Below are 22,759 nucleotides of genomic sequence, written 5' to 3'. Positions count from 1 at the left end.
ATCTTCAGACATACCAGAAGAGGGCATCAGATCCCATTACAGATGGATGTGAGCCACCATGTGGTTGCTGGGAATTGAACTCAGGACCTCTGGAAGAGCAGTCAGTGCTCTTAATCACTGGGCCATCTCTCTAGCTCTCCAAATTATTTTAAAATCTTTTTTTTTTCCCTTTTCAGTGTTTGGGATGAAACCCAAGGCCTTATGCCTGTTTAGGCAAGTACTCTACTACTGAGTTCCATCCTGACCAAGGAAAATAGAAAAAGATACATATTTAAAAAATCTGTACTTATTGGTTATCACGGTAGAAGGGTCATCAGTACCATGATGCATATGTAGAGGTCAGAGGACAACTTTTACGAGCTGTTTCCTCCTTCCACTGAGGCATCTGGAGATAGAACTCAGGTTGTCAGGCTTGTGAGGCAAGCACCTTTACCTTCTCTGGCCCAGGAATACTGTTTGGTTTCAGACCCCTGCCCCTAAAGGTACTGAGGTGCATATTTTACATACCAAGCAGACCTGGCCTCCAGGTTCTCTCTCAGTCCCTACTTGGTATACCACACCCCAGCCCTGAACTTTACAGCCCAGGGGCTGGGCTGCATTTGTGCAGAGGCTCCTCCCTATAAAGTCCAGACATTTTGGTCTTCTCTCCTCCTCTTATCTCTGTGTTCTTTCTCTCTTTCTCTTCCCCTCTCTCCCTCCCCATGGCAACTCCCCTGGCCTCAAGTCCTTGGGGCCAGTGAACTCACCAGAGAGCAGCTTCCCAATAAACTTGCATTTAATATACTATAATCTGGCTTGAATTGGCTCATTTCACTGGTGAAGAAATAACTTATCAAACACAATCTTAAGAGCTTTATAGGGCTGGAGGGATGGCTCAGTGGTTAAGAGCACTGGCTGCTCTTCCAGAGGTCCTGAGTTCAATTCCCAGCAACCACATGGTGGCTCACAACCATCTGTAATGGGATCTGATGCCCTCTTCTGGTGTGTCTGAACATAGTTACAGTGTACTCATATACATAAAATAAATCTTTAAAAAAAAAAGAGCTTTATAAATTGGTATGAGGGTTGGGTGTGATGGTGCATGACTTTGACCTCAGCACTTTCAAGAGGCAGAGGCAGAGGCAGAGGCAGAGGCAGAGGCAGAGGCAGAGGCAGAGGCAGAGGCAGAGGCAGAGGCAGAGGCAGAGGCAGAGGCAGAGGCAGAGGCAGAGGCAGAGGCAGAGGCAGAGGCAGAGGCAGAGGCAGAGGCAGAGGCAGAGGCAGAGGCAGAGGCAGAGGCAGAGGCAGAGGCAGAGGCAGAGGCAGAGGCAGAGGCAGAGGCAGAGGCAGAGGCAGAGGCAGAGGCAGAGGCAGAGGCAGAGGCAGAGGCAGAGGCAGAGGCAGAGGCAGAGGCAGAGGCAGAGGCAGAGGCAGAGGCAGAGGCAGAGGCAGAGGCAGAGGCAGAGGCAGAGGCAGAGGCAGAGGCAGAGGCAGAGGCAGAGGCAGAGGCAGAGGCAGAGGCAGAGGCAGAGGCAGAGGCAGAGGCAGAGGCAGAGGCAGAGGCAGAGGCAGAGGCAGAGGCAGAGGCAGAGGCAGAGGCAGAGGCAGAGGCAGAGGCAGAGGCAGAGGCAGAGGCAGAGGCAGAGGCAGAGGCAGAGGCAGAGGCAGAGGCAGAGGCAGAGGCAGAGGCAGAGGCAGAGGCAGAGGCAGAGGCAGAGGCAGAGGCAGAGGCAGAGGCAGAGGCAGAGGCAGAGGCAGAGGCAGAGGCAGAGGCAGAGGCAGAGGCAGAGGCAGAGGCAGAGGCAGAGGCAGAGGCAGAGGCAGAGGCAGAGGCAGAGGCAGAGGCAGAGGCAGAGGCAGAGGCAGAGGCAGAGGCAGAGGCAGAGGCAGAGGCAGAGGCAGAGGCAGAGGCAGAGGCAGAGGCAGAGGCAGAGGCAGAGGCAGAGGCAGAGGCAGAGGCAGAGGCAGAGGCAGAGGCAGAGGCAGAGGCAGAGGCAGAGGCAGAGGCAGAGGCAGAGGCAGAGGCAGAGGCAGAGGCAGAGGCAGAGGCAGAGGCAGAGGCAGAGGCAGAGGCAGAGGCAGAGGCAGAGGCAGAGGCAGAGGCAGAGGCAGAGGCAGAGGCAGAGGCAGAGGCAGAGGCAGAGGCAGAGGCAGAGGCAGAGGCAGAGGCAGAGGCAGAGGCAGAGGCAGAGGCAGAGGCAGAGGCAGAGGCAGAGGCAGAGGCAGAGGCAGAGGCAGAGGCAGAGGCAGAGGCAGAGGCAGAGGCAGAGGCAGAGGCAGAGGCAGAGGCAGAGGCAGAGGCAGAGGCAGAGGCAGAGGCAGAGGCAGAGGCAGAGGCAGAGGCAGAGGCAGAGGCAGAGGCAGAGGCAGAGGCAGAGGCAGAGGCAGAGGCAGAGGCAGAGGCAGAGGCAGAGGCAGAGGCAGAGGCAGAGGCAGAGGCAGAGGCAGAGGCAGAGGCAGAGGCAGAGGCAGAGGCAGAGGCAGAGGCAGAGGCAGAGGCAGAGGCAGAGGCAGAGGCAGAGGCAGAGGCAGAGGCAGAGGCAGAGGCAGAGGCAGAGGCAGAGGCAGAGGCAGAGGCAGAGGCAGAGGCAGAGGCAGAGGCAGAGGCAGAGGCAGAGGCAGAGGCAGAGGCAGAGGCAGAGGCAGAGGCAGAGGCAGAGGCAGAGGCAGAGGCAGAGGCAGAGGCAGAGGCAGAGGCAGAGGCAGAGGCAGAGGCAGAGGCAGAGGCAGAGGCAGAGGCAGAGGCAGAGGCAGAGGCAGAGGCAGAGGCAGAGGCAGAGGCAGAGGCAGAGGCAGAGGCAGAGGCAGAGGCAGAGGCAGAGGCAGAGGCAGAGGCAGAGGCAGAGGCAGAGGCAGAGGCAGAGGCAGAGGCAGAGGCAGAGGCAGAGGCAGAGGCAGAGGCAGAGGCAGAGGCAGAGGCAGAGGCAGAGGCAGAGGCAGAGGCAGAGGCAGAGGCAGAGGCAGAGGCAGAGGCAGAGGCAGAGGCAGAGGCAGAGGCAGAGGCAGAGGCAGAGGCAGAGGCAGAGGCAGAGGCAGAGGCAGAGGCAGAGGCAGAGGCAGAGGCAGAGGCAGAGGCAGAGGCAGAGGCAGAGGCAGAGGCAGAGGCAGAGGCAGAGGCAGAGGCAGAGGCAGAGGCAGAGGCAGAGGCAGAGGCAGAGGCAGAGGCAGAGGCAGAGGCAGAGGCAGAGGCAGAGGCAGAGGCAGAGGCAGAGGCAGAGGCAGAGGCAGAGGCAGAGGCAGAGGCAGAGGCAGAGGCAGAGGCAGAGGCAGAGGCAGAGGCAGAGGCAGAGGCAGAGGCAGAGGCAGAGGCAGAGGCAGAGGCAGAGGCAGAGGCAGAGGCAGAGGCAGAGGCAGAGGCAGAGGCAGAGGCAGAGGCAGAGGCAGAGGCAGAGGCAGAGGCAGAGGCAGAGGCAGAGGCAGAGGCAGAGGCAGAGGCAGAGGCAGAGGCAGAGGCAGAGGCAGAGGCAGAGGCAGAGGCAGAGGCAGAGGCAGAGGCAGAGGCAGAGGCAGAGGCAGAGGCAGAGGCAGAGGCAGAGGCAGAGGCAGAGGCAGAGGCAGAGGCAGAGGCAGAGGCAGAGGCAGAGGCAGAGGCAGAGGCAGAGGCAGAGGCAGAGGCAGAGGCAGAGGCAGAGGCAGAGGCAGAGGCAGAGGCAGAGGCAGAGGCAGAGGCAGAGGCAGAGGCAGAGGCAGAGGCAGAGGCAGAGGCAGAGGCAGAGGCAGAGGCAGAGGCAGAGGCAGAGGCAGAGGCAGAGGCAGAGGCAGAGGCAGAGGCAGAGGCAGAGGCAGAGGCAGAGGCAGAGGCAGAGGCAGAGGCAGAGGCAGAGGCAGAGGCAGAGGCAGAGGCAGAGGCAGAGGCAGAGGCAGAGGCAGAGGCAGAGGCAGAGGCAGAGGCAGAGGCAGAGGCAGAGGCAGAGGCAGAGGCAGAGGCAGAGGCAGAGGCAGAGGCAGAGGCAGAGGCAGAGGCAGAGGCAGAGGCAGAGGCAGAGGCAGAGGCAGAGGCAGAGGCAGAGGCAGAGGCAGAGGCAGAGGCAGAGGCAGAGGCAGAGGCAGAGGCAGAGGCAGAGGCAGAGGCAGAGGCAGAGGCAGAGGCAGAGGCAGAGGCAGAGGCAGAGGCAGAGGCAGAGGCAGAGGCAGAGGCAGAGGCAGAGGCAGAGGCAGAGGCAGAGGCAGAGGCAGAGGCAGAGGCAGAGGCAGAGGCAGAGGCAGAGGCAGAGGCAGAGGCAGAGGCAGAGGCAGAGGCAGAGGCAGAGGCAGAGGCAGAGGCAGAGGCAGAGGCAGAGGCAGAGGCAGAGGCAGAGGCAGAGGCAGAGGCAGAGGCAGAGGCAGAGGCAGAGGCAGAGGCAGAGGCAGAGGCAGAGGCAGAGGCAGAGGCAGAGGCAGAGGCAGAGGCAGAGGCAGAGGCAGAGGCAGAGGCAGAGGCAGAGGCAGAGGCAGAGGCAGAGGCAGAGGCAGAGGCAGAGGCAGAGGCAGAGGCAGAGGCAGAGGCAGAGGCAGAGGCAGAGGCAGAGGCAGAGGCAGAGGCAGAGGCAGAGGCAGAGGCAGAGGCAGAGGCAGAGGCAGAGGCAGAGGCAGAGGCAGAGGCAGAGGCAGAGGCAGAGGCAGAGGCAGAGGCAGAGGCAGAGGCAGAGGCAGAGGCAGAGGCAGAGGCAGAGGCAGAGGCAGAGGCAGAGGCAGAGGCAGAGGCAGAGGCAGAGGCAGAGGCAGAGGCAGAGGCAGAGGCAGAGGCAGAGGCAGAGGCAGAGGCAGAGGCAGAGGCAGAGGCAGAGGCAGAGGCAGAGGCAGAGGCAGAGGCAGAGGCAGAGGCAGAGGAGGCAGGTGGATCTCTACGCGCTCCAGAACAGTCAGGGGTACATAGTGAGAAGTCTCTGATAATACTAAAGATGCTAATAACCCTGTTTCCCCGGTAGGTACAAAGAGGATTAGGGAAAGTGGTAGTCTAAGGCATGATAAGCCATTGAATATTCCTAATTAAATACTGTCAGAAGGAGGTCTTGAGCGAATGGCCCTGAACTTCTTTGAGCTGATGGAAGTGTTTAGAGCCATTGGCAGGCCCATGAGGGAATCTGCTGTGCAGATTCTTTGAATTTGGGAAAAAGTCCTTTCTTCCTCTGTGGATAAACACTCTCCTCTTGAGAGATACCTCAAGCTTGATGAGCATTGTCAGACACTGAATACTGACTCACAGAACAGCTAATTACAATGTTCCCTGAGTTTAAAGTCAGTGTTAAGCCAATCCAGAGATAAAACTGTAAACGCATAATAGCACAAATGGACTTTGAAGATCTAAGTTGCACAAGGAAGTGGCTCCTATGCCTTGTCTCTAGCAGCCTGTATTTCCTGTGAACTGTGAAAGGCAACAATCAGTCTAGGTCTAATTCCTAGTACAGTAGTTCTGAATCATACACAGGAACAGACGAAGATATACAACTGCTTCAGGGTTGGGACTGACGGATAAAGGTAGCTGGCAGAACAAGAAGAGTCCCTTGACTACTGATTTCATCAAGAAGGAGCAATGGCCAGCTCTTCTGTCCCAGGGTCACACTGGGTCACTTTTGCCATCTCAATAGGCAAAAAAAAAAAAAAAAAAAAAAAAAAAAAGTCCTGTAGAGGCTGTAATGACTAGTCCTTATTGTTTAGGGGAAAATGAAATTGCTATGGTTCAGTGGAGACATATACCTAAGTTAACTTTGTACCATAGTATATTAATGCTTTCATCTTGCAGTTATCAAAGGCTGGGGGAGAAGATGATCTAAGGACTCTGCATTCTCTTCTGAGGAAAGCATTGGTGTTTTGTGGTTTTAGTTTTTGGTTTTTTCCCATTATATCATGTTAAGTGGAAGCATGACTTGCTGTGGTGGGTTAAGTGAGAATGGCTCCCAAACACTCATGTATAATGGTTAGTAGCACTACTTGGGAAGGATTAGGAGGTATGTCTTTGTTGAAATAGGAGTGGCCTTGTTGAAGGAAGTGTGTCTCTCTCCCGACATGCTTTGACTTTTCTTTAAGGGCCCAAGTCAGGCCTAGTCACTATATCCTTCTGCTGTTTGTAGATCCAGATGTAGAATTCTAGGCTACTTCTCCAGTACCATGTCTGCCTGCTACCTGCCTTGCTGATAGTGTATTAAACCTGGAAAAAAGTAAGCAAACCTAAATTATATATTTCCTTTCCTTAAAGTTGTCTTGGTCATGGTGTCTCGTCACAGCAACAGAACGCTAAGACATTTAGCTTTTTATTTCTTTTCTTTTTTATAATTTTGTTTTTTAAAATTAAGTATGGCTGAGGAGAGGAGTGTAACAGGTAGTCACCATTTTTTAAATGTAGCTACTCAAATGACAGTGTGTATCTTGTGGTTTGAAACAGCAAATCTCTAGACATGTAAAATGTTACCTTTTTGTTGTTTAACAGCCATTTTTACATCTTGTGAAGTACTTACCTAAGCTTTTTGTCTACTGTTTTACGGGTTGGTTGTTTTATTATTTAGGGCAGGTGAGGTAACTGTAGTTTAGCACTTAACTTAGTAGGTTGGTTCAATCTTTAGCACTGAAAGAAAAGGTCTTACATATCCTGGGGACAAGACTTTCATTGGATATATTCTACTTTCTGAGTTCATTTCTCATCAATACTTTGCTTTTTTTTAACTACTCCAATGTTTATAAACAACATAAATTTTCATAAAAATTTAACTTACCAAATAATGTCATTTATGGTTCACGCCTTTAAAAGAAATCTTTGCCTAACTCACGGATACAAAGACTTTTCTACAATTCTCTTCTTTCTTGTCGGTTTCATCTTTAGGTTTATCACTCATTTTTAAACATTTAGTTTGCTCTTTTACAATGGCATACGTGCTTATCCTTCATTTCCTGATCACTCTCCTTAGAGGCTTCATTTATGCTGCCTTTTACATATGCAAGCTCATCCTTGCCACCCTCAAATCTGAGTCAACTCTGCCACCTCCTTCTCCTTCACTCTTCCTTCAAGCCATCAAAACGTATCCATTTTACACCCCCCCCCCAATGTTTTTCTCTATGACCACACTCCCTCTTTGCCTTAACTATCTTGCCAGTTGCTTCCTGACTGACCTCCCTCATCCAGGCCACTTTTCACATGCCTGCGTACTAATTTAAAATCAGTCATAATAATCAAGTTCCTAGCCTGCAACCGCAGCTGAAGAAAACCTCAAAGGCTTCCTGAAACTCTCAGAAGTCCCAAACCTGTTCCTACCCCTGCTTTCCTACCTACTTTCACTTGCAGTCTACATCGAGACTGCACCCTGTCCAGTGGGGCCTTAGCTCCCCTTCTGGCCATGCCATGTCCTCACCCACCTGAAGTGCACTTTTTCCACCTGAAGGGTTGTTAAGTTGGACTGTAGCTCCATCATCCCCAACTACATCACGAGGCCAAAGACTGTTTATTCCGGTCTTGGACTCACAGATCCTCCAACACGGGAAGAAGCTTACCCATCTGAGTGACGGTCGACTGAGTTAAGAGACATCCCGATAATTAAAGGGATGGGCTGGGAGCTACTAGGGGTTTCTTCATTGGTGATTTCTGACGTAAAGCCAGTCCGCTACGTGGAAGGCCCTGAGAATCAAGGCAGAGAGAATATTGTGCAACTCGGGGAGTGGGACTCAGAAATTAGCCTTGGCCTGTATCGTAGGGCAGCTGGTCTGAGTTGCTGAGGCTCTCAGGGACCCGAAAACCAGAGAGGGGCTGAGGATACGTGGCTCCCAGAGGCTGAAGAGCCCACAGTCCGAGGGGTTGAGAGGCTAAGGATAAGAGAAGCTAAGGAACCACAAGCCGAGAGACGAAGAGGCGAGATGCTGAAGTGCTTCAGCTTCCGAACTGCAGTAAGGGATAGGAAGAACTCACGTGGAGGACGCCGCACCACCTGCAGCGCCTCAGCTTACTGGACCTGCGCCCGCGTGGGTTGGCAGGCCTGAGGCGTGGCTACACCTCTGGGTCAGGTCACGCCCCCACGGCGTGCGCGTTCCCGCTCGGCACCGCCTTGCGCATGCGCTGTCAGCAGGAGGTGGAGGTTGTGGGCGGCTGTGGCGACTGGGCGCGCGCTCCCGTTCTCGCTGTCGTTCCCTCGCGCTGTTTCGCGTTCGCGCGCCGGGGCCGTGGCAGCGGCGGCGGAGGCGGTGGCGGCTGAGGCGGCGCGGGGGGGCGGGCCGGGAGGGGGGGGTGGTCGGGGTGGGGATGGACCGGGCGCGGCGGCCGCAGCTGCAGGAGCCGGCGCTGGAGACCGAGCCACGGCGCTGGCGGAGACGCCGGCTGTCCGTCGTCTCTCCACCGGTGAGTGACTGGCCCAGGCCGTGGGTGGGGACGGGCGGTCTCTCTAGCGTGGCCCGTTGCGGCGACCGGGCCTCCTCGAGGCCTGGCGCGGCTCGGACCTTTGGCTGCTCTGGTGTCGCCGAAGCTCCGGGTCTCCGGCTGGACCCTGCGTCTCCGGGCTTTCTGCCTGTCATTGGGACAACCCCCTCCTCCGCCCCCGCCCGGGCACTTTCCCGACTCCCCTCTGGGCCGAGCTGAGCGAGGGGCGTGTGAGGACTCGCGCCCAAGGCCCAAGGCCTCCCGGCTACCGATTTCTTAGAGCCCTCGCTCGTCCGGCCCTGCGGTCCCCATAAGTTGGCCACCAAAAGTCAGCCCTTGCCACCTGAAACCAGTCTTGCACCTTTTGTTTTGATTTTGAACTCGTGGTTTAACTTGGAGGAGGAAGCCCACGGTCCTGCGGAGAATAGGTGAGGTGGGAGTCTAGGTGGGCCAGTCTTGGTCCTAGGGTGCCCTTTATTAACCCTTTTCGTGGAGAGCGGTGGGGGCTGCAGTGAGATGCATTTCGCTACAAAACCTGAGATTTCAGCCTCAGCCAAAGTATGGATGGTGTTGGTCTAGTGGTTCAGTGTCTGTCCCACACCATCCCTGGACAATGTTGATGGAGATTCCCCTAGTGGATCTGCTGCTGGGCTTCGGGGCGAGGTGGGGGTAGCCCACCTAAGCTGTTGGAGAGTATTGTTTTTTGCTTTGGTGTCACGTTTTACCTTAGTCTTGGTAGATGGTAACCAATGTCCAGGCTTAGGTTGTAGAAAAAAAAAAAAAAAAAAAAAACATGTACCCCATTTAAAATGGTTGTTGTAAGCCTGACATAGTTGTCAAAAGATCCATGTGCACATGCGTCCCTGTGAAGGGCTGGAATTCCTAAATTGGCTTTTCTTTTAAGAAAAAAAAAAAAAAACAGAAAGAAAAGCAAACACAATAAAAACCCCAAGACTGAAAAAGCAGGTAACAACTTTAAAATAAAGCACAAGTTTGATTTGTTCCTGTCTCTATCCAGTATCTTAAATTTTAGAAATTCAACTAAACCTTTGTCTTTGAGTATATAGAATTTGCATATAGAAATTGTCACAAAGCTTGGAGGAAAAGAACTTTAATGGAAATGTTAGTGATTTAAATTTCCTCCAAGAGGTGGGGTCTTATCCCCTCCATCTTTATTTATGTGGTGGGGTCTTATCCCCCCCCACCTTCATTTATGTAAAATTCCTCCAAGAGGTGGGGTCTTATCCCCTCCACCTTCATTTACAGATTAGAAGATTGAGACTGAAATTGAGTGGGTGGTAGTATTACCAGTGTCATGTAACAGAGATACTTAGAGGTGGGATTTTAACTGAACAGTACCTAGCCCTCCACCAACAGAGTTGGTTGGTGTGTTTTGAACTCACACACCCACTCAGGCTAGTAGAGAAAGATTAAAAAGCTGCTGCTGGTTTGTGGGTGGTAACCTTTTAATTTCTAAAGAATTTTCATCTGCTTACAGACTAGATAGTTGATGAGCCCCACAGGAAAATTCTAGATATTAAAAATTCATTAGCACATGATCTAGATCTCTTGTAATTGTGGATGTTCATTAAAGATCTGACATGGTGTCTGTGCTGTGTACTCTGTACGGAAATGAGATTTCTCAGAGTGTTTGCATCTTAAGATAAACAGAAGCACAGACAGCTGACAGTGTTATGTCACCTCTCGGTTGAGTCTTTCATGAACATAAAAATGCTGGAGTTTCAGTCTCTTCACTAGTTGGTGAACACCAATAATTTGAACTATTTGGTTTATCTCTACTAGAATAAGACCCCTTTTTCTATAGGAGAAAGCATAAAGTCAGTGACATTTATGGACCATTCATTTATTCACCAGAGCCTTTACTTTGGCCCAGAGTTCTTTCTAGATTATAATAAAGGAACAAAACAAGGCTTTTGCCTCAGTAAGCTGCATTCTGGGTGTGGAGCTCAGGAATAATGACAAATAAGCAGACACCACCATTCAGGGATTGTAAGACAGGGCAGTAAGCTCTCTGGGCTCATTGCTGTTTGCTTGTGAAGAGGAAAGTAAACATTTTAGACTTTGAGGCACACAGCCTCTGTTATAGCCACGCAGTTATGTTTCAGTGTGTGCAGCGACAGACAGAAAGTGGACTGGCATGTTTATTTTCCAGTTAAACTTGGCCACAGAAACTTGAATTTCACTCAGTTTTCACATGTCATGAAATGCTCATTCTTTCCTCCTTCAACAATTTAAATATGTAAAATTAATCTTAGTTTACAAGCCACTTAGAAACCTGGGGCAAGCTGAAACTGAATTTGTATAGAAAAAAAAGCTAATATGACGAGTAACTCGTGGAGGGTTGCTCAGAGAAGCCTGGCTAGGGAGAACTTGAGTGACCTGAAAATGGAAGAGCTTTCCTGACAGGTGGCAGTGTGAAGAGATGACCATGTTCCTTATATAGAACTTCCCCACACACCATGCCATTTCTGCTCTTGTGCCTGTATGTATGTATGCATGTATGTATGCATGCATGCTTCTGTGTATATCATCGCATGTGTGTAGAGGTCAGAGGATAACTTGTGAGAGTTGGTTCTTTCTTATCAAGATTACCAGTAAGTACCTTTATCTACTGACCTATCTCACTGGCCCAACCTTTGGGTCTTTTTTTCATCCTGTTGCATTCAACTAGCTTATTGCTATTCTCCATCATATTTAAAAAAATATTTTTATAGAATATTTTTGTTTGTTTTTTGAAACAGGGTTTTTCTGTGTAGCCCTGGCTGTTCTGGAACTATGTAGACCAGGCTGGCCTAAAAGATCTCAGAGATCTATCTGCCTATTCACCACCATGCCTAGCTATTTTAAAATCTTAAGAATTTAAAGAAAATTAAATCTCACTTAGTTACTTTCTTTAAATGTTCAGAGTGGTTTTCTAGCCTATATATAAACAGCTTTAATGCAGAAAATTCATGACTTCCAGGTAAGTCTATGCTGTTTATAAATATAATTATTAGAATGTTCATCCTGTGAGATTTGATCTTTTTGCCTAGGAGGGAGCCTGCACATGGTTGTATCTCATTCTGGGCTTAGGCTCTAGCATTGGTGTGTGAACAGAAATCACTCACGTAAATTGCAGACTGCTTGACAACCCTCTAAACTACTCAGAAAATAGTGTGCATTTTTTGTATATATAATCATTTAGAGTTTTATGTGCGTTAAAGACCAGGAGACACCAAGCTTCACTGGAGGAAGAAACAGAAGAAAGGAATTTTTATGCAGATATGCAGGCCTCCAAACCCTTTGCTTTTTAAAAATAGTTACCTAATCTCTAGCAGAGTGTGGGAGATGGTGAATTCCTATGGGTTGTTAGCTCCATTCAGACTTTAATTCTATTGTTAAATTAAGTCTCCACCACATGAATAAATGCTTATAGCCGTACTGTGAATGTTAAGGTGACTTGTAGCTAAGGACATGCATGGGACAAAAAGTAACCAATATATGTACCCTGTCCTGTGAAAAGTTGTTGAGAAGAACTTGCCACCTGCTTCCTGTCTTTCCCTATTGGTATTTCCTGTTATGGCTCTAGGGAACAGCTGTCATGTTCTTTGCCCTTGAATACTGGTCACATCTTAGCAGAAGTCAGCTGGTATGTTAAGTGGGTGCATGATGATTATTTTGCCACATGGCTCTTAAAGGATTTGAGCATTGCCATTGTGTTGCCATTCAACTTTTTACATTTTAGGGATACTTTTTGTTTGTTTTTTTATCGAAGGGAAATGTTTTTACTTTTTCCATTTCTGGTAGCCTTTTTCATGTTCCTTTACCATATGGATTCTTCTTACATATGTTCCTGTATGTCACTTCTTTACTTTGGTATCCTGAAGTATATGTTATGATGCAAACTCAAGTTTGATCTCCTTCCTGAAGCCTTCTCTTACAACTCAGGCCTTTATATCCTACCACTTCTCAGACTTTTGGCTGAGAACAGGTGTAGACTTTATGTTTCTCCACTGTCACCTTTGCCCTTTAATGTTTCCTTGTGTTTTGTACTATTTCATGTGCACTATCACTACTTCACAGAAAGACCTTCATAAAGGTAGAGATCATATTTTAGGCATTTTTCTTTTGTGGCTCTGGGAATTGCACCCAGAGCCTTGGTTATCCTAGGCAAGCAGTCTACTACCAGGCAACATTTATAGCCTTTGGGTGTGGGGGTGTGTGTGTGTGGGTGTCTGTCTGTCTGTCTGTCTATGGCAAGCAGTCTACTACTAGGTAACATTTATAGCCTTTGGGGTGTGTGTGTGTGTGGGTGTGTGTGTGTGTCTATGGCAAGTACTCTACTACTAGGTAATATTTATAGACTTTGGGGTGTGTGTGTGTGTGTGTGTGTGTGTGTCTATCTGTCTGTCTGTCTATGGCAAGCACTCTACTACTAGGTAATATTTATAACCTTTGGGGGAGGTGTGTGTGTCTGTCTATGGCAAGTACTCTACTACTAGGTAATGTTTATAGACTTTGGGGGTGTGTGTGTGTGTGTGTGTGTGTGTGTCTGTCTGTCTGTCTGTCTGTCTGTCTATGGTAAGCATTCTACTACTAGGTAATATTTATAGCCATTGGGGGAGGTGTGTCTGTGTGTCTGTCTATGGCAAATACTCTACTACTAGGTAATATAGCCTTTGGGGTGTGTGTGTGCGTGTGTCTGTCTGTTTGTCTGTCTATCCATCCCAGATCCATTGAGTAAAATTACAGACATATATTCTATCACAATGTGTTTTTTTTTTTTAATTTTTAAATTAAACTTATTTTAAGGATGCTGTTGGATTTCCAGAAGTATTATGAAGCTAGGACTAAGAATTCTTGTCTCTCGGGCTGGAGAGATGGCTCAGTGGTTAAGAGCACTGACTGCTCTTCCAGAGGTCCTGAGTTCAAATCCCAGCAACCACATGGTGGCTCACAACCATCTGTAGTGAGATCTGATGCCCTCTTCTGGTCTGAAGACAGCTACAATGTACTTACAAATAAATAAATCTTAAAAAAATTAAAAAAAAGAGAGAATTCTTGTCTCTCTTACACTGTTTTCCCTCTTATCAACATCTTATATTAATGTGGTACTTTTGTTACACTTAACAAACCAATATTAATAGATTATTACTAAATCCACTCTTTCCAGCCCTTTTCCCAGTGCCCCTTTCCCAGGCCCTGGACCCCACCAAGGATACCTCATTACACCCAGCAGCTCTTCCATCTTCCCTTTTCTTTCACTTGGGGCAGTTTCCCAGACACTCTTTAAACTTTGGAAAATGACTGCTCAGATGTTTTTGTAGCATGCCTTTCAACTAGGATTTATCTGTTTCTGTCATGGTTAGACAGGTGTGTAATGTAGCTTTGGGAGGAAGATCACAGAGGTTAAATGTAATTTTTTAGAAAGATTATTTGTATGTGTTTGGGTTTGGGTAAGGGTATGTGCACTTGATTACATTTGCCTGTGGAGACCAGAAGTAGACATCAGATTCTCTAAAGCTAGAATTACAGACGGTTGGATGTGATTCTTCTATAAAGGCTGAATGTGCTCTTAACCACTTAGTCATCTTTCCAGACCCCTAGAATATTATTCTCACCATCTGTCAGGACTGTAGCTTATCAGTTTTGATGTTAACTTGCATTACCTGCCTGGGAAAAAGTCACTATGCCCAGGCCACATAGGAGTGAAAAGTTCTATCTCACTTACCTTTGTCAGACTGTTCTAGCTCCAGGAGCTCTCTTGCTTGGCTTCTTCGCATGTCCCACTGTTGTATATGTGTTTGATCTCTCATTCTCCTATGGTGTAAGATGTCTAAGACTCAGCCTGTCGGTCTTCTAGTCCAGTCCTATAAATTAGTTGCTCATTAGAAGCCATAGTCTTGGTGTTGAGTGTGCTTATAGCTCCTAGAAAGTTGTTGCTCCCAGACTCTTTCAGATGCTGGAGAAAGGAGTTGGTGCAGCAAAGTCTCTGACAACATGTTATTACTAAGTATTTCTCTGTATAATTACTGCCTGTGACTGTTAAAGCAAACAGAAGGGCCCAGTGTCCCTAACTCTTAATACATTACCAGATTCTCCCCCTCACTCTCTGAATATCTATCTATCTATCTATCTATCTATCTATCTATCTATCTATCTATTTGTGTATGGGCAATTTGTCTACATATCACATGTCTTCAGTGTCCATGGTGGTCCAAAGAAGGTATTGGATTCACCTGGGACATTAGAGATGATTTTCAGCTATGATGTGGGTGCTAGGAATGGAACCTGGGTTTTATATTGATTTGGCAAGTATTGTGAAAAATAACAGAACCAAGGATTGTCTAGGAGACTGTTAGCTGTCAGCAGCCTTTTCTTCTTAGGTTATAGGCTGCAATGACACCTTAAATTCTAGTCTTGGTTTTGTTTTGTTTTTTTTTTTTCTTTTTTTTCGGAGCTGGGGACCGAACCCAGGGCCTTGCGCTTCCTAGGTAAGCGCTCTACCACTGAGCTAAGTCCCCAGCCCCTAGTCTTGGTTTTTCAAAGGGGCTTAGGAGAGCCTTTCATGTTATTCCTGTTCATTCTCAATTACAGAATTTATACTCAAGTATCCAGGGTATGTGGCTTCCTTAGTCAAATAAACTTGTATAGATAAGCAGTGTGGACAGGAGTGGCTAGATCGAGCATGGTATAAGCCTTATTTAAACAATGGTTTGAAGAGGGCATCAGCTCCACTGGAACTGGAATAACAGATACTTATGAACCACCGTGTGAATGTTAGGAACCAAACCCAAGTCCTCTGCAAACGCAGCAGATGCTCTTAACCACTTAGCTGTATCTCCAGCCCTTTCTTTGTTTCCAGTTTTGTTTTGAATTTTTTTAAAGACAGGATCTCATGTAGTCCTGGCTGTGCTCATAGTTGAGGATGACTTTGAAATTCTGACTTCCTACCTCCACTTCCCTAGTGTGGGGTTATAGACCTGCCCCACCACACCTGGCTTATGTGGTGCTAGGAAGGGAACCCAAAACCTTGTGCATGTAAGGCACGTACTCTATCATCTGCTCCTGGTACCAAAAATGGTTTTGAGATTTAAATTTAAAATAATAATAATAATATTTATATGTGTATGTGTCTCTGTGAGCATATACTATGTATGAGTACCCTCAAAGTCCAGATGACAATATCTGATCAAGTCCTCTGGAGCTAGAGTTATGAGCAGTTGTTAGCCACCTCATGTGGGTTTTGGGAACTAAACTTGGGTGTCCTGGGAAAGCAACAACTGCCCTTAGCTGCCACATCATTTCTCTGGCCCCCTGGCTTGAATTTTTTCTTAAACTACACTTTCTTTAATGTAAGTATGTCCTAAGTAGGGCATATGCATTTGTTTGGAGGGCAAAAGATAGCCTGCAGGAGTTGGTCCTTTCCTTTTACCATGTGAGTTCTGGGCATTCAACTCTCCCCTTGGGCTTATGGCAAGTCCCTCTACCTGCTGAGCCATCGTGCTGGTTAGTCATTTGTTACTTCTAACTGTGATTTGAGTAGGTATACCAAAATGTTGAAACAGTTCAGAAATGTCACTTTCCTTTAATCTTTGATTCCCAACACAATTTTAAACCAGTTTTTGTGTCTTCTAGATATTTTATGTACATACACATCTGTATTTATATTTTACCTTAAAAAAAAAAAAACCCTAAGAAGCCTATTTACTCAAGCACTTTGACCTTTTGAGGGCTCTTGGGTTTTTTGTTTCATTTTAATTAAGATAGATCACTAACGACAAACTTTAATCTTTTTTTAAACAGTTGTGTACTGTATCATGTTATGCATTTATATGATTTTATCTCTTTTTAATTTATATGTCTTAGTCAGTATTTTATTGCCGTGAAGAGACACCATGACTCTATAACCAAAGTGAGTCTTTTTTGTTGTTGTTGGTTTTTGTTTGTTTTGTTTTTTTGTTTTGTTTTGTTTTTTAAGACGATTTTTCTGTGTAGCCTTGACTGTCCTGGGACTAACTCTGTAGACTAGACTGACCTTAAACTCAGAGATCTGCCTGCCTTTGCCTCCTCAGTGCTGGGATTAAAATGATAATGATGCTACCACCACCTGGCATGACCAAAAAGAAAAGTTTTAATTGGAGTCTGCTAACAGTTTCAGAGGTTTAATCCATTTTCAACATGGCAGGAAAATGGCTCATCATGAGTCAAAGGCAGACATGTTGCAGAAGTAGCTCAGAGTTCTACATCCATATCCACAGGCAACAAGAAGAGAGAAACCCTGGGCTTAGTATGGGCCCTTAAAACCTTAGAGCCCTCCCCTAGTGACACACTTACTCCAACAAGGGTAGACATCCTAATCTCTCTCAACTGCCACTTCCTGATCAAGAATTCAAATAAGAGCCTATGGGGGACATTTTTATTCCAACCACCACAATGTATATGTCCCTGTAAGAGTTTATGTGCACCAGCTACATGGAGGAACCAGAGTTAGAGGCAGTTGTGAGCTTCCTGATGTAGGTGCTGGAAATCAAACCTAGGTCTTCTGGAAGAATATATAGAGTGCTTAATAAGTACTCTTAATCTGTGATCCATCTCTCTAGCCTCCAAGATTTTATTTCTTAGAGTTTTTCATAAACAATCTATTTTTGTCTTTATTCCTTGTTTTTGTTTTTTAAATTAACATCATGAGATAAATTTTCTGCAAATTAGGTTATATTCTTAAACAATGAGGGAACCATCCTCCATTTAATGAAATTTTACCTTTTGCTAATTTTTTCAAATAACTAAACATATCTAACACCTACTTTTTAAGTTTAAAGTATTTTTTTCCTGCTAGCCTTTTAAAAAAGTGTGTGTGTGTGTGTGTGTGTGCACGCGCGCGCACACGCACATGTGTATACATGTGTTTGTGAATGAGTGTGCAAGTGCTGTGGTGGTGCACATTTGGAGGTCAGAGGACAGCTTGTAGCAGTCAGTTCTCTCCTTCCACTATGTGGGCTCTTGGGGATCTAACTCAGGTAATGAGGTTTCTTGGCAAGCACCTTTACTTGCTGCACCACCTTGCTGGCCTATTTCTGCTATTCTTTAGATCACTAACAAATCTTAACCAATCTAATCTGCTTCACTGGAACTGCTTCTCTATTGATTTCCATCAATAGGAGTGTACCACTTCATATGACCACAGTCATAGCGAACTAAATTCAGTTACTGGTTAAGACAGTGAAGAATTAGTGATTTTATAAGAGCGGATGCAAAACGACAGGTAATTCAGAACTAGTTTACTGTCTTAGTAATGTATTGGTTTAGATACTGTATTTTATCTCCTTTTATCTTGGTCTTAGCTCCATGCTGGCTTTGAGCACCCCCATGTCACCATATGTTTGTAAAATGGTTGTTTTATCTCTATTATCATAGCTAATAGCATTTAATGCAAGAATGGAGGGCAAAATAGTTTTCTGCTTAGAAAGTGATTTCAATATAAACGAAGAGAAAATAATTTCTGGAAGTCTCTTAGACAGTACTCTGTGAACTCCAGTGTTAAAAACTCAAATTGAAGATATTTTGAGTTTGGAATGGACCTTAAGAATTTGTATGTCTATCACATTCCCATGAGATCCTAATGCTAGGGCCCAGCAACCATGGTTTGAGTTTGAGTTATACACTACCCTGCATAATATCTCCTACCTTTCCTTGGGGATTGAATTACAGTCCCTGACCCCTATGAGCAAATCAACCACTATGAGCAAAATGTAAGTTCTTACTAATAAGCTAACAAATGACAATCCTTCTGTTATTAGTAATAATGCTTCCGTGTGTCAGAGAAAAGGTAGACGTAGTTAATTTTTTAAAATTTTTATGTATTTATATTTTGTATGTGAGTGTTTTGTCTGGTTGTATGTCTGTGTACCATTTGCATGCCTAGTGCCTCTGGAGGCCACAAGAGACATAGGATCCCCTAGGAGTTACAGATGGCTGTGAGACATTATGTGGGTGCTGAGAATCAAAACTGGGTCCTCTAGAAGAACAGCAGTGCACTTAACTACTGAGCCTTTGTGTGGTTAGAGCTTTCTTATTTACTTTTTTTTGGGCGGGGTGGGGGAGAGAAAGGGTCTGTTACTTGCTTATATAGTGAAAAATATATAAGGTATAATTTCTCTGCTATTGGGGGTAGGATCAGGTGTTTAGAGTTTTGTAGTTCTGGCTGTCCTGGAATTTGCTATGTAGACCAGGCTAGCTTCAAACAGAGATCCTTCTGCCTCTGCCTCATGTGTGCTGAAATTAAAGGTGTGTACCACCAGGCCCAGCTATAGTTAGATTTTTTTTTTAATAAATATTTTCAAATGGTTTTGTAAACAAGTGGAAACACTTTGTTGTTGTTTTTGTTTTGTTTTGTTTTTTTCTTTTCTCTTTTTCGGAGCTGGGGACCGAACCCAGGACCTTGTGCTTGCTAGGCAAGCGCTCTACCACTGAGCTAAATCCCCAACCCCGTGGAAACACTTTGAAATTGGCTATCTCCAAGAGCTCTTATTTCCTATTATTTTTATAAAATCAAATATGTTCTCAAACATGTTAGTCTTTGCCATCCTGCTTTAGAAACATGGTCAAGTTTTGTGTGTGCTAGAGATTTGCCCCAAGGTCTTGCAGGTGTTAGGCAGGTACTTTCTCACTGAGATACACCTTCAGCTATTGTTCATTATTTTCTTTTTTTTTTTTTTTTTTTTTTTTTTTTTTTGTTCTTTTTTTCGGAGCTGGGGACCGAACCCAGGGCCTTCCTAGGCAAGCGCTCTACCACTGAGCTAAATCCCCAACCCCGTTCATTATTTTCTTAATTGAGGTTGCAAATCTTTCCTCCCACATGAAAAAGGTGACTTAGGCTTTCCTTATCTGTCAACTGGCTATTGTCTTTTTTCATTATTAGTCACTTGTCCTTTTTTCTTGAGAATTTGTAGAAATCAACCTATTGTTAAGGGTGTTGTCTGAGTCTTTGTCAGTTTGCTAATCATTGACATAGTTTGCTGGAGTAAACTCTGCTGCTGTAAAGGTCTTGATCTTAAATGACAGTAAGTATGCTTGCCAGGGATTTGCAAACACTACTCAAACAGGGAGAAATAGCTAAGTGTTTAATATCATCAAAGAAAGTGTAGCTAATAAAATCAAGATGGAACCAAGCAGATAGAAAGTTTGAAAGGGGCAGGATAGGTCTAACAGAAATGTAAGGGTTGTTACAGAGGCCTTCTGGCTCAGAATGAATTGGTATGTCATAAAAATGAAATTTATGTGCCAAACATTTAAATTCTGCAGTGTGACTTGACAAAAACATCACTTTCCAATAGGAATAAGATTTATTTCTCTTTTAAAATAAAAATTACACTTATGTATTGTGTGTGTCTGTATGTATGGGATATGCATGTGCCTCAGTATATATGTGGAAGTTCAGAGGACCATTTGTGAGAGTTGGGTCCTGTCTTCTATCATGTGATTATCAGGTCTTCAGGCTTGGTAGAAAGTGTCCCTAGCCACTGAACCATCTCTCTAGCTATTATTGCTCAAATAAGCCTTTTTTAAAATTTCAAAGCTACATAATTTAAGGTAATTGATGCTGCTGTGAAAAGGGCAAACATGAGGAACCTTTACAGATGTATAGAACTAGATAAAGAGATGGTGTGATCATGGTCCCTGCACATGGCTTTTCCAGTTTAATTGGACAGAATAGCAAAAGTTCTGGGTAGTATATCCAATGAATATTTGAGGAATTAGGAAACCTGACTAAATATATTTGAAACAAAAGGGTATAGTTTTCTCCAGAGAACAGATAGTGGGCAGAAGCTTCTTCAGAGATTACAGTCATCCCACTGTGGGAAAGAGCTTTCTTCTAGTAATAGTATGTCAGTCTACATTTCTGCCTAGGTAATGGGTTGCTGGAATGTTGCTAACATGGTGTTCAGTTCCAGTCTAAGTTCCTCAGGGTGTGAGAAACAGCAAGACCTGGGATGGATGTTGTGGTTCTCAATCTCCTGTGTACTCAGATATCACTGAGGACTGTGAGGACTTGAGAACAGTAGTTTCCAGCCTCTTGTGTACCCAGATACTGCTTAAGGAACAGGGGTCTGCAGGCCCGCACTTCTGCACGCCAGGCAGTTCTGAGTGAGTGCCAAAAGTATGAAGGGGCTGGAAGAGAAGCCTCCCCCAGAAGATTTAGGCGCACCACCTTACAAAGCTGCCCCTCCAACAGTGATCTTTGATGAAGGAGATGGTCTTTGCTTGTCCAAACTGCTTTATTTATGGTGGAGGTAAATATATAATTGGGGATGAAAGTAACTAAAAATTTCAGTTATCATGGAAAGAATACAGTACTTTAAACAAAAATGCAGTTTTTTAAAAAGTCAAATATAGTGTCTATAGAGATACTCGAGTGTTGTGTGTCATTTTAAAAACATGCATTTTCCTTTCCTGGGAACACAGCCTTGCTCTGACCTCTCCTGGTTCCCTTTACTCCATTTGGCTTAGCCCAGGATCAAACACAACCATCCCCCAACCCTTGAAAGCTGGGAGCTGCTGTCCACTTTTTACCAGCTCCCTTTCAGTTTCTCTTTTGTTCTTCCCAGCTAGCTTCACCAAGCCACCAGCTACTGCCCCAGCTTCTCTCTATCTCTGCCTACCTTTGCTCCTTGGAAGAAAAAAAAACATTCAGACAGCTTTATTATCCTAGAATTTGCCAGATAGCACAATTGCTGGGAACAGAATCTCCTGGCCTAAACTTATCAGCTAACCTGTATCAGCTAGCCTTTATCAGCCAGCCTCCACTGACCTCCTTGGTTAACAGCAGTGGCAGAGTCTGCCAGTTCTAGTTTCCCCCAAGATCTTATATGACTGCTGCTTTCTTCTTGTTTCAAAGCCTGGCCATAAAGGCCCCCTCCTTTTCCTCCAATCTCTTTTTCCTCCTGGGACCCGGAAGTCCCACCTTTACCCTTCGCCCAGCAATTGGCTCCTGCCTTTTTTATTGACACAATCAAGAACCAGTTAGGAAATCAGCACCTCCCCCTAAAACTCAGCTGTTAAGAGACCTTGGCACTCTTGCACTCATATTGGCAACCCATAGCTGTCTGTAAATTCATCTTCAGAGGTTCTGAGTCCCTTTTCTGGCCTCCTTCGGTACTGTGATAGTTTGAATATGCTTGGCCCAGAGAATGGCACTATTAGGAGGTGTGGACTTGGCGGAAGTATGTCATTGTGGGTGTGGTCTTTAAGACCTTCATCCTAGCTCTTTGGAAGCCATTCTTTTCCTGTTTGCCTTTGGAACAAGCTGTAGAACTCTTAGCTCCTCCTGTACCACACCTGCCTGGATACTGTCATGCACCCACATTGATGATAATGGACTGGACCTCTGAAGCTGTAAGCCAGCCCCGATTAAATGTTGGCCTTATAAGAGTTGCCTTGGTCATGGTGTTGGTTCACAGCAGTAAAACCCTAACTAAGAACACAGGTTGGTACCAGGGACTGGGATATTGCTGTGATAGGCCTAACTATATTTTTGTTTAGAAGATGTAGACTTGGACTTCAGATTTGGAAATCCATGGGATGCTTTAATTGGGGCTTAATGAGCAATCCTAATAGGAATATGGAAGATGGTGGTGCTGAGGGTGATTTGAACTGTGTAGGCCTGCTGGCCCAAGAGGTTTCAATGGAGAAGAATGTTAGTATGTGGCCTAGAGACTGTTTTTGTGTTTATTTTAGTGAAGAATGTATGTGGGGTGTTTTGTTTGTTTGTTTTTGTTTTTGCCATTGTCCTAAGAGTCTGCCTGAGGCTAAGGTGAAGAGATTTAGATAATTGCTTTGAAAGAGGAAGTCTCAAAACAGCCTGATATAAATTTTGTTGTATGGTTACTAACATTCAGTATTATGAAGAGAGTTTTAATGAAAAGGAGCAAGCTGAGAAAGGACAGATATAAAATTTGAAATAAACAATTTCAAGTAATAAAGGGGTACCAGGAGGTAAATGGAGCTGAATCTTGTGCTTAAGGAGATAAAGAGATCATAGGGAGGGGTGATCTCAGGGCAAGATCCCAACCAAACACTAAAGCTTATTGTTTATATTTATAGATGAATAAGGAATAGTTTGGACTTTTAATCTAGAATGAAATACAGTCCAGAAATGGAGGACACACTTGTGATCCAGATCTTGAGGCTGGAAGACATAGGCTGTTGGTTGATCCAGATCTTGAGGAACAGTGGCCATGAAAAGCTTAGGCCCTGGCGCGGTGGTACACACCTTTAATCCCAGGAGACAAAGGCAAGCAGATCTCTGCGTTCAAGGCCAGCCTGGGACAGAGCAAGTTCTAGGTAAAGAACAACTTAAGTCCAGGAGTGGAGGTACACACCTTTTAATCCCAGCCTTGCAGATCGCTGAGTTCAAGGTCAATCTACAGAGCAAGTTCCAGGACAGCCAAACTTAGGGAGTGG

The 22,759-nt window shown here is 46.0% G+C and overlaps 2 protein-coding genes across 8 annotated transcripts in view; one reads left to right on the top strand and one right to left on the bottom strand.

Annotated features, from left to right (window-relative positions):
* The window catches only part of Washc2c (WASH complex subunit 2C), an 85,439-nt gene extending 77,995 nt beyond the window's left edge, over positions 1–7,444 (bottom strand). Inside the window, exon 1 of the mRNA XM_063285891.1 lies at positions 7,306–7,444. The gene's annotated coding sequence lies outside the window, so the exon portion shown is untranslated. The remainder of the gene's footprint in view (positions 1–7,305) is intronic.
* A 606-nt stretch (positions 7,445–8,050) lies between these two features.
* The window catches only part of Tmcc1 (transmembrane and coiled-coil domain family 1), a 173,291-nt gene continuing 158,582 nt past the window's right edge, over positions 8,051–22,759 (top strand). For 4 of the 7 annotated variants that reach the window (XM_063286097.1, XM_039109036.2, XM_063286099.1 and 1 more), the window contains exon 1: positions 8,142–8,278. The gene's annotated coding sequence lies outside the window, so the exon portion shown is untranslated. 7 annotated transcript variants of the gene reach the window in all.

The sequence above is a fragment of the Rattus norvegicus genome, chromosome 4 (genome assembly GCF_036323735.1).
Source record: "Rattus norvegicus strain BN/NHsdMcwi chromosome 4, GRCr8, whole genome shotgun sequence".
NCBI lineage: Eukaryota > Metazoa > Chordata > Mammalia > Rodentia > Muridae > Rattus > Rattus norvegicus.
This window is presented reverse-complemented; position numbering and strand designations above follow the sequence as displayed.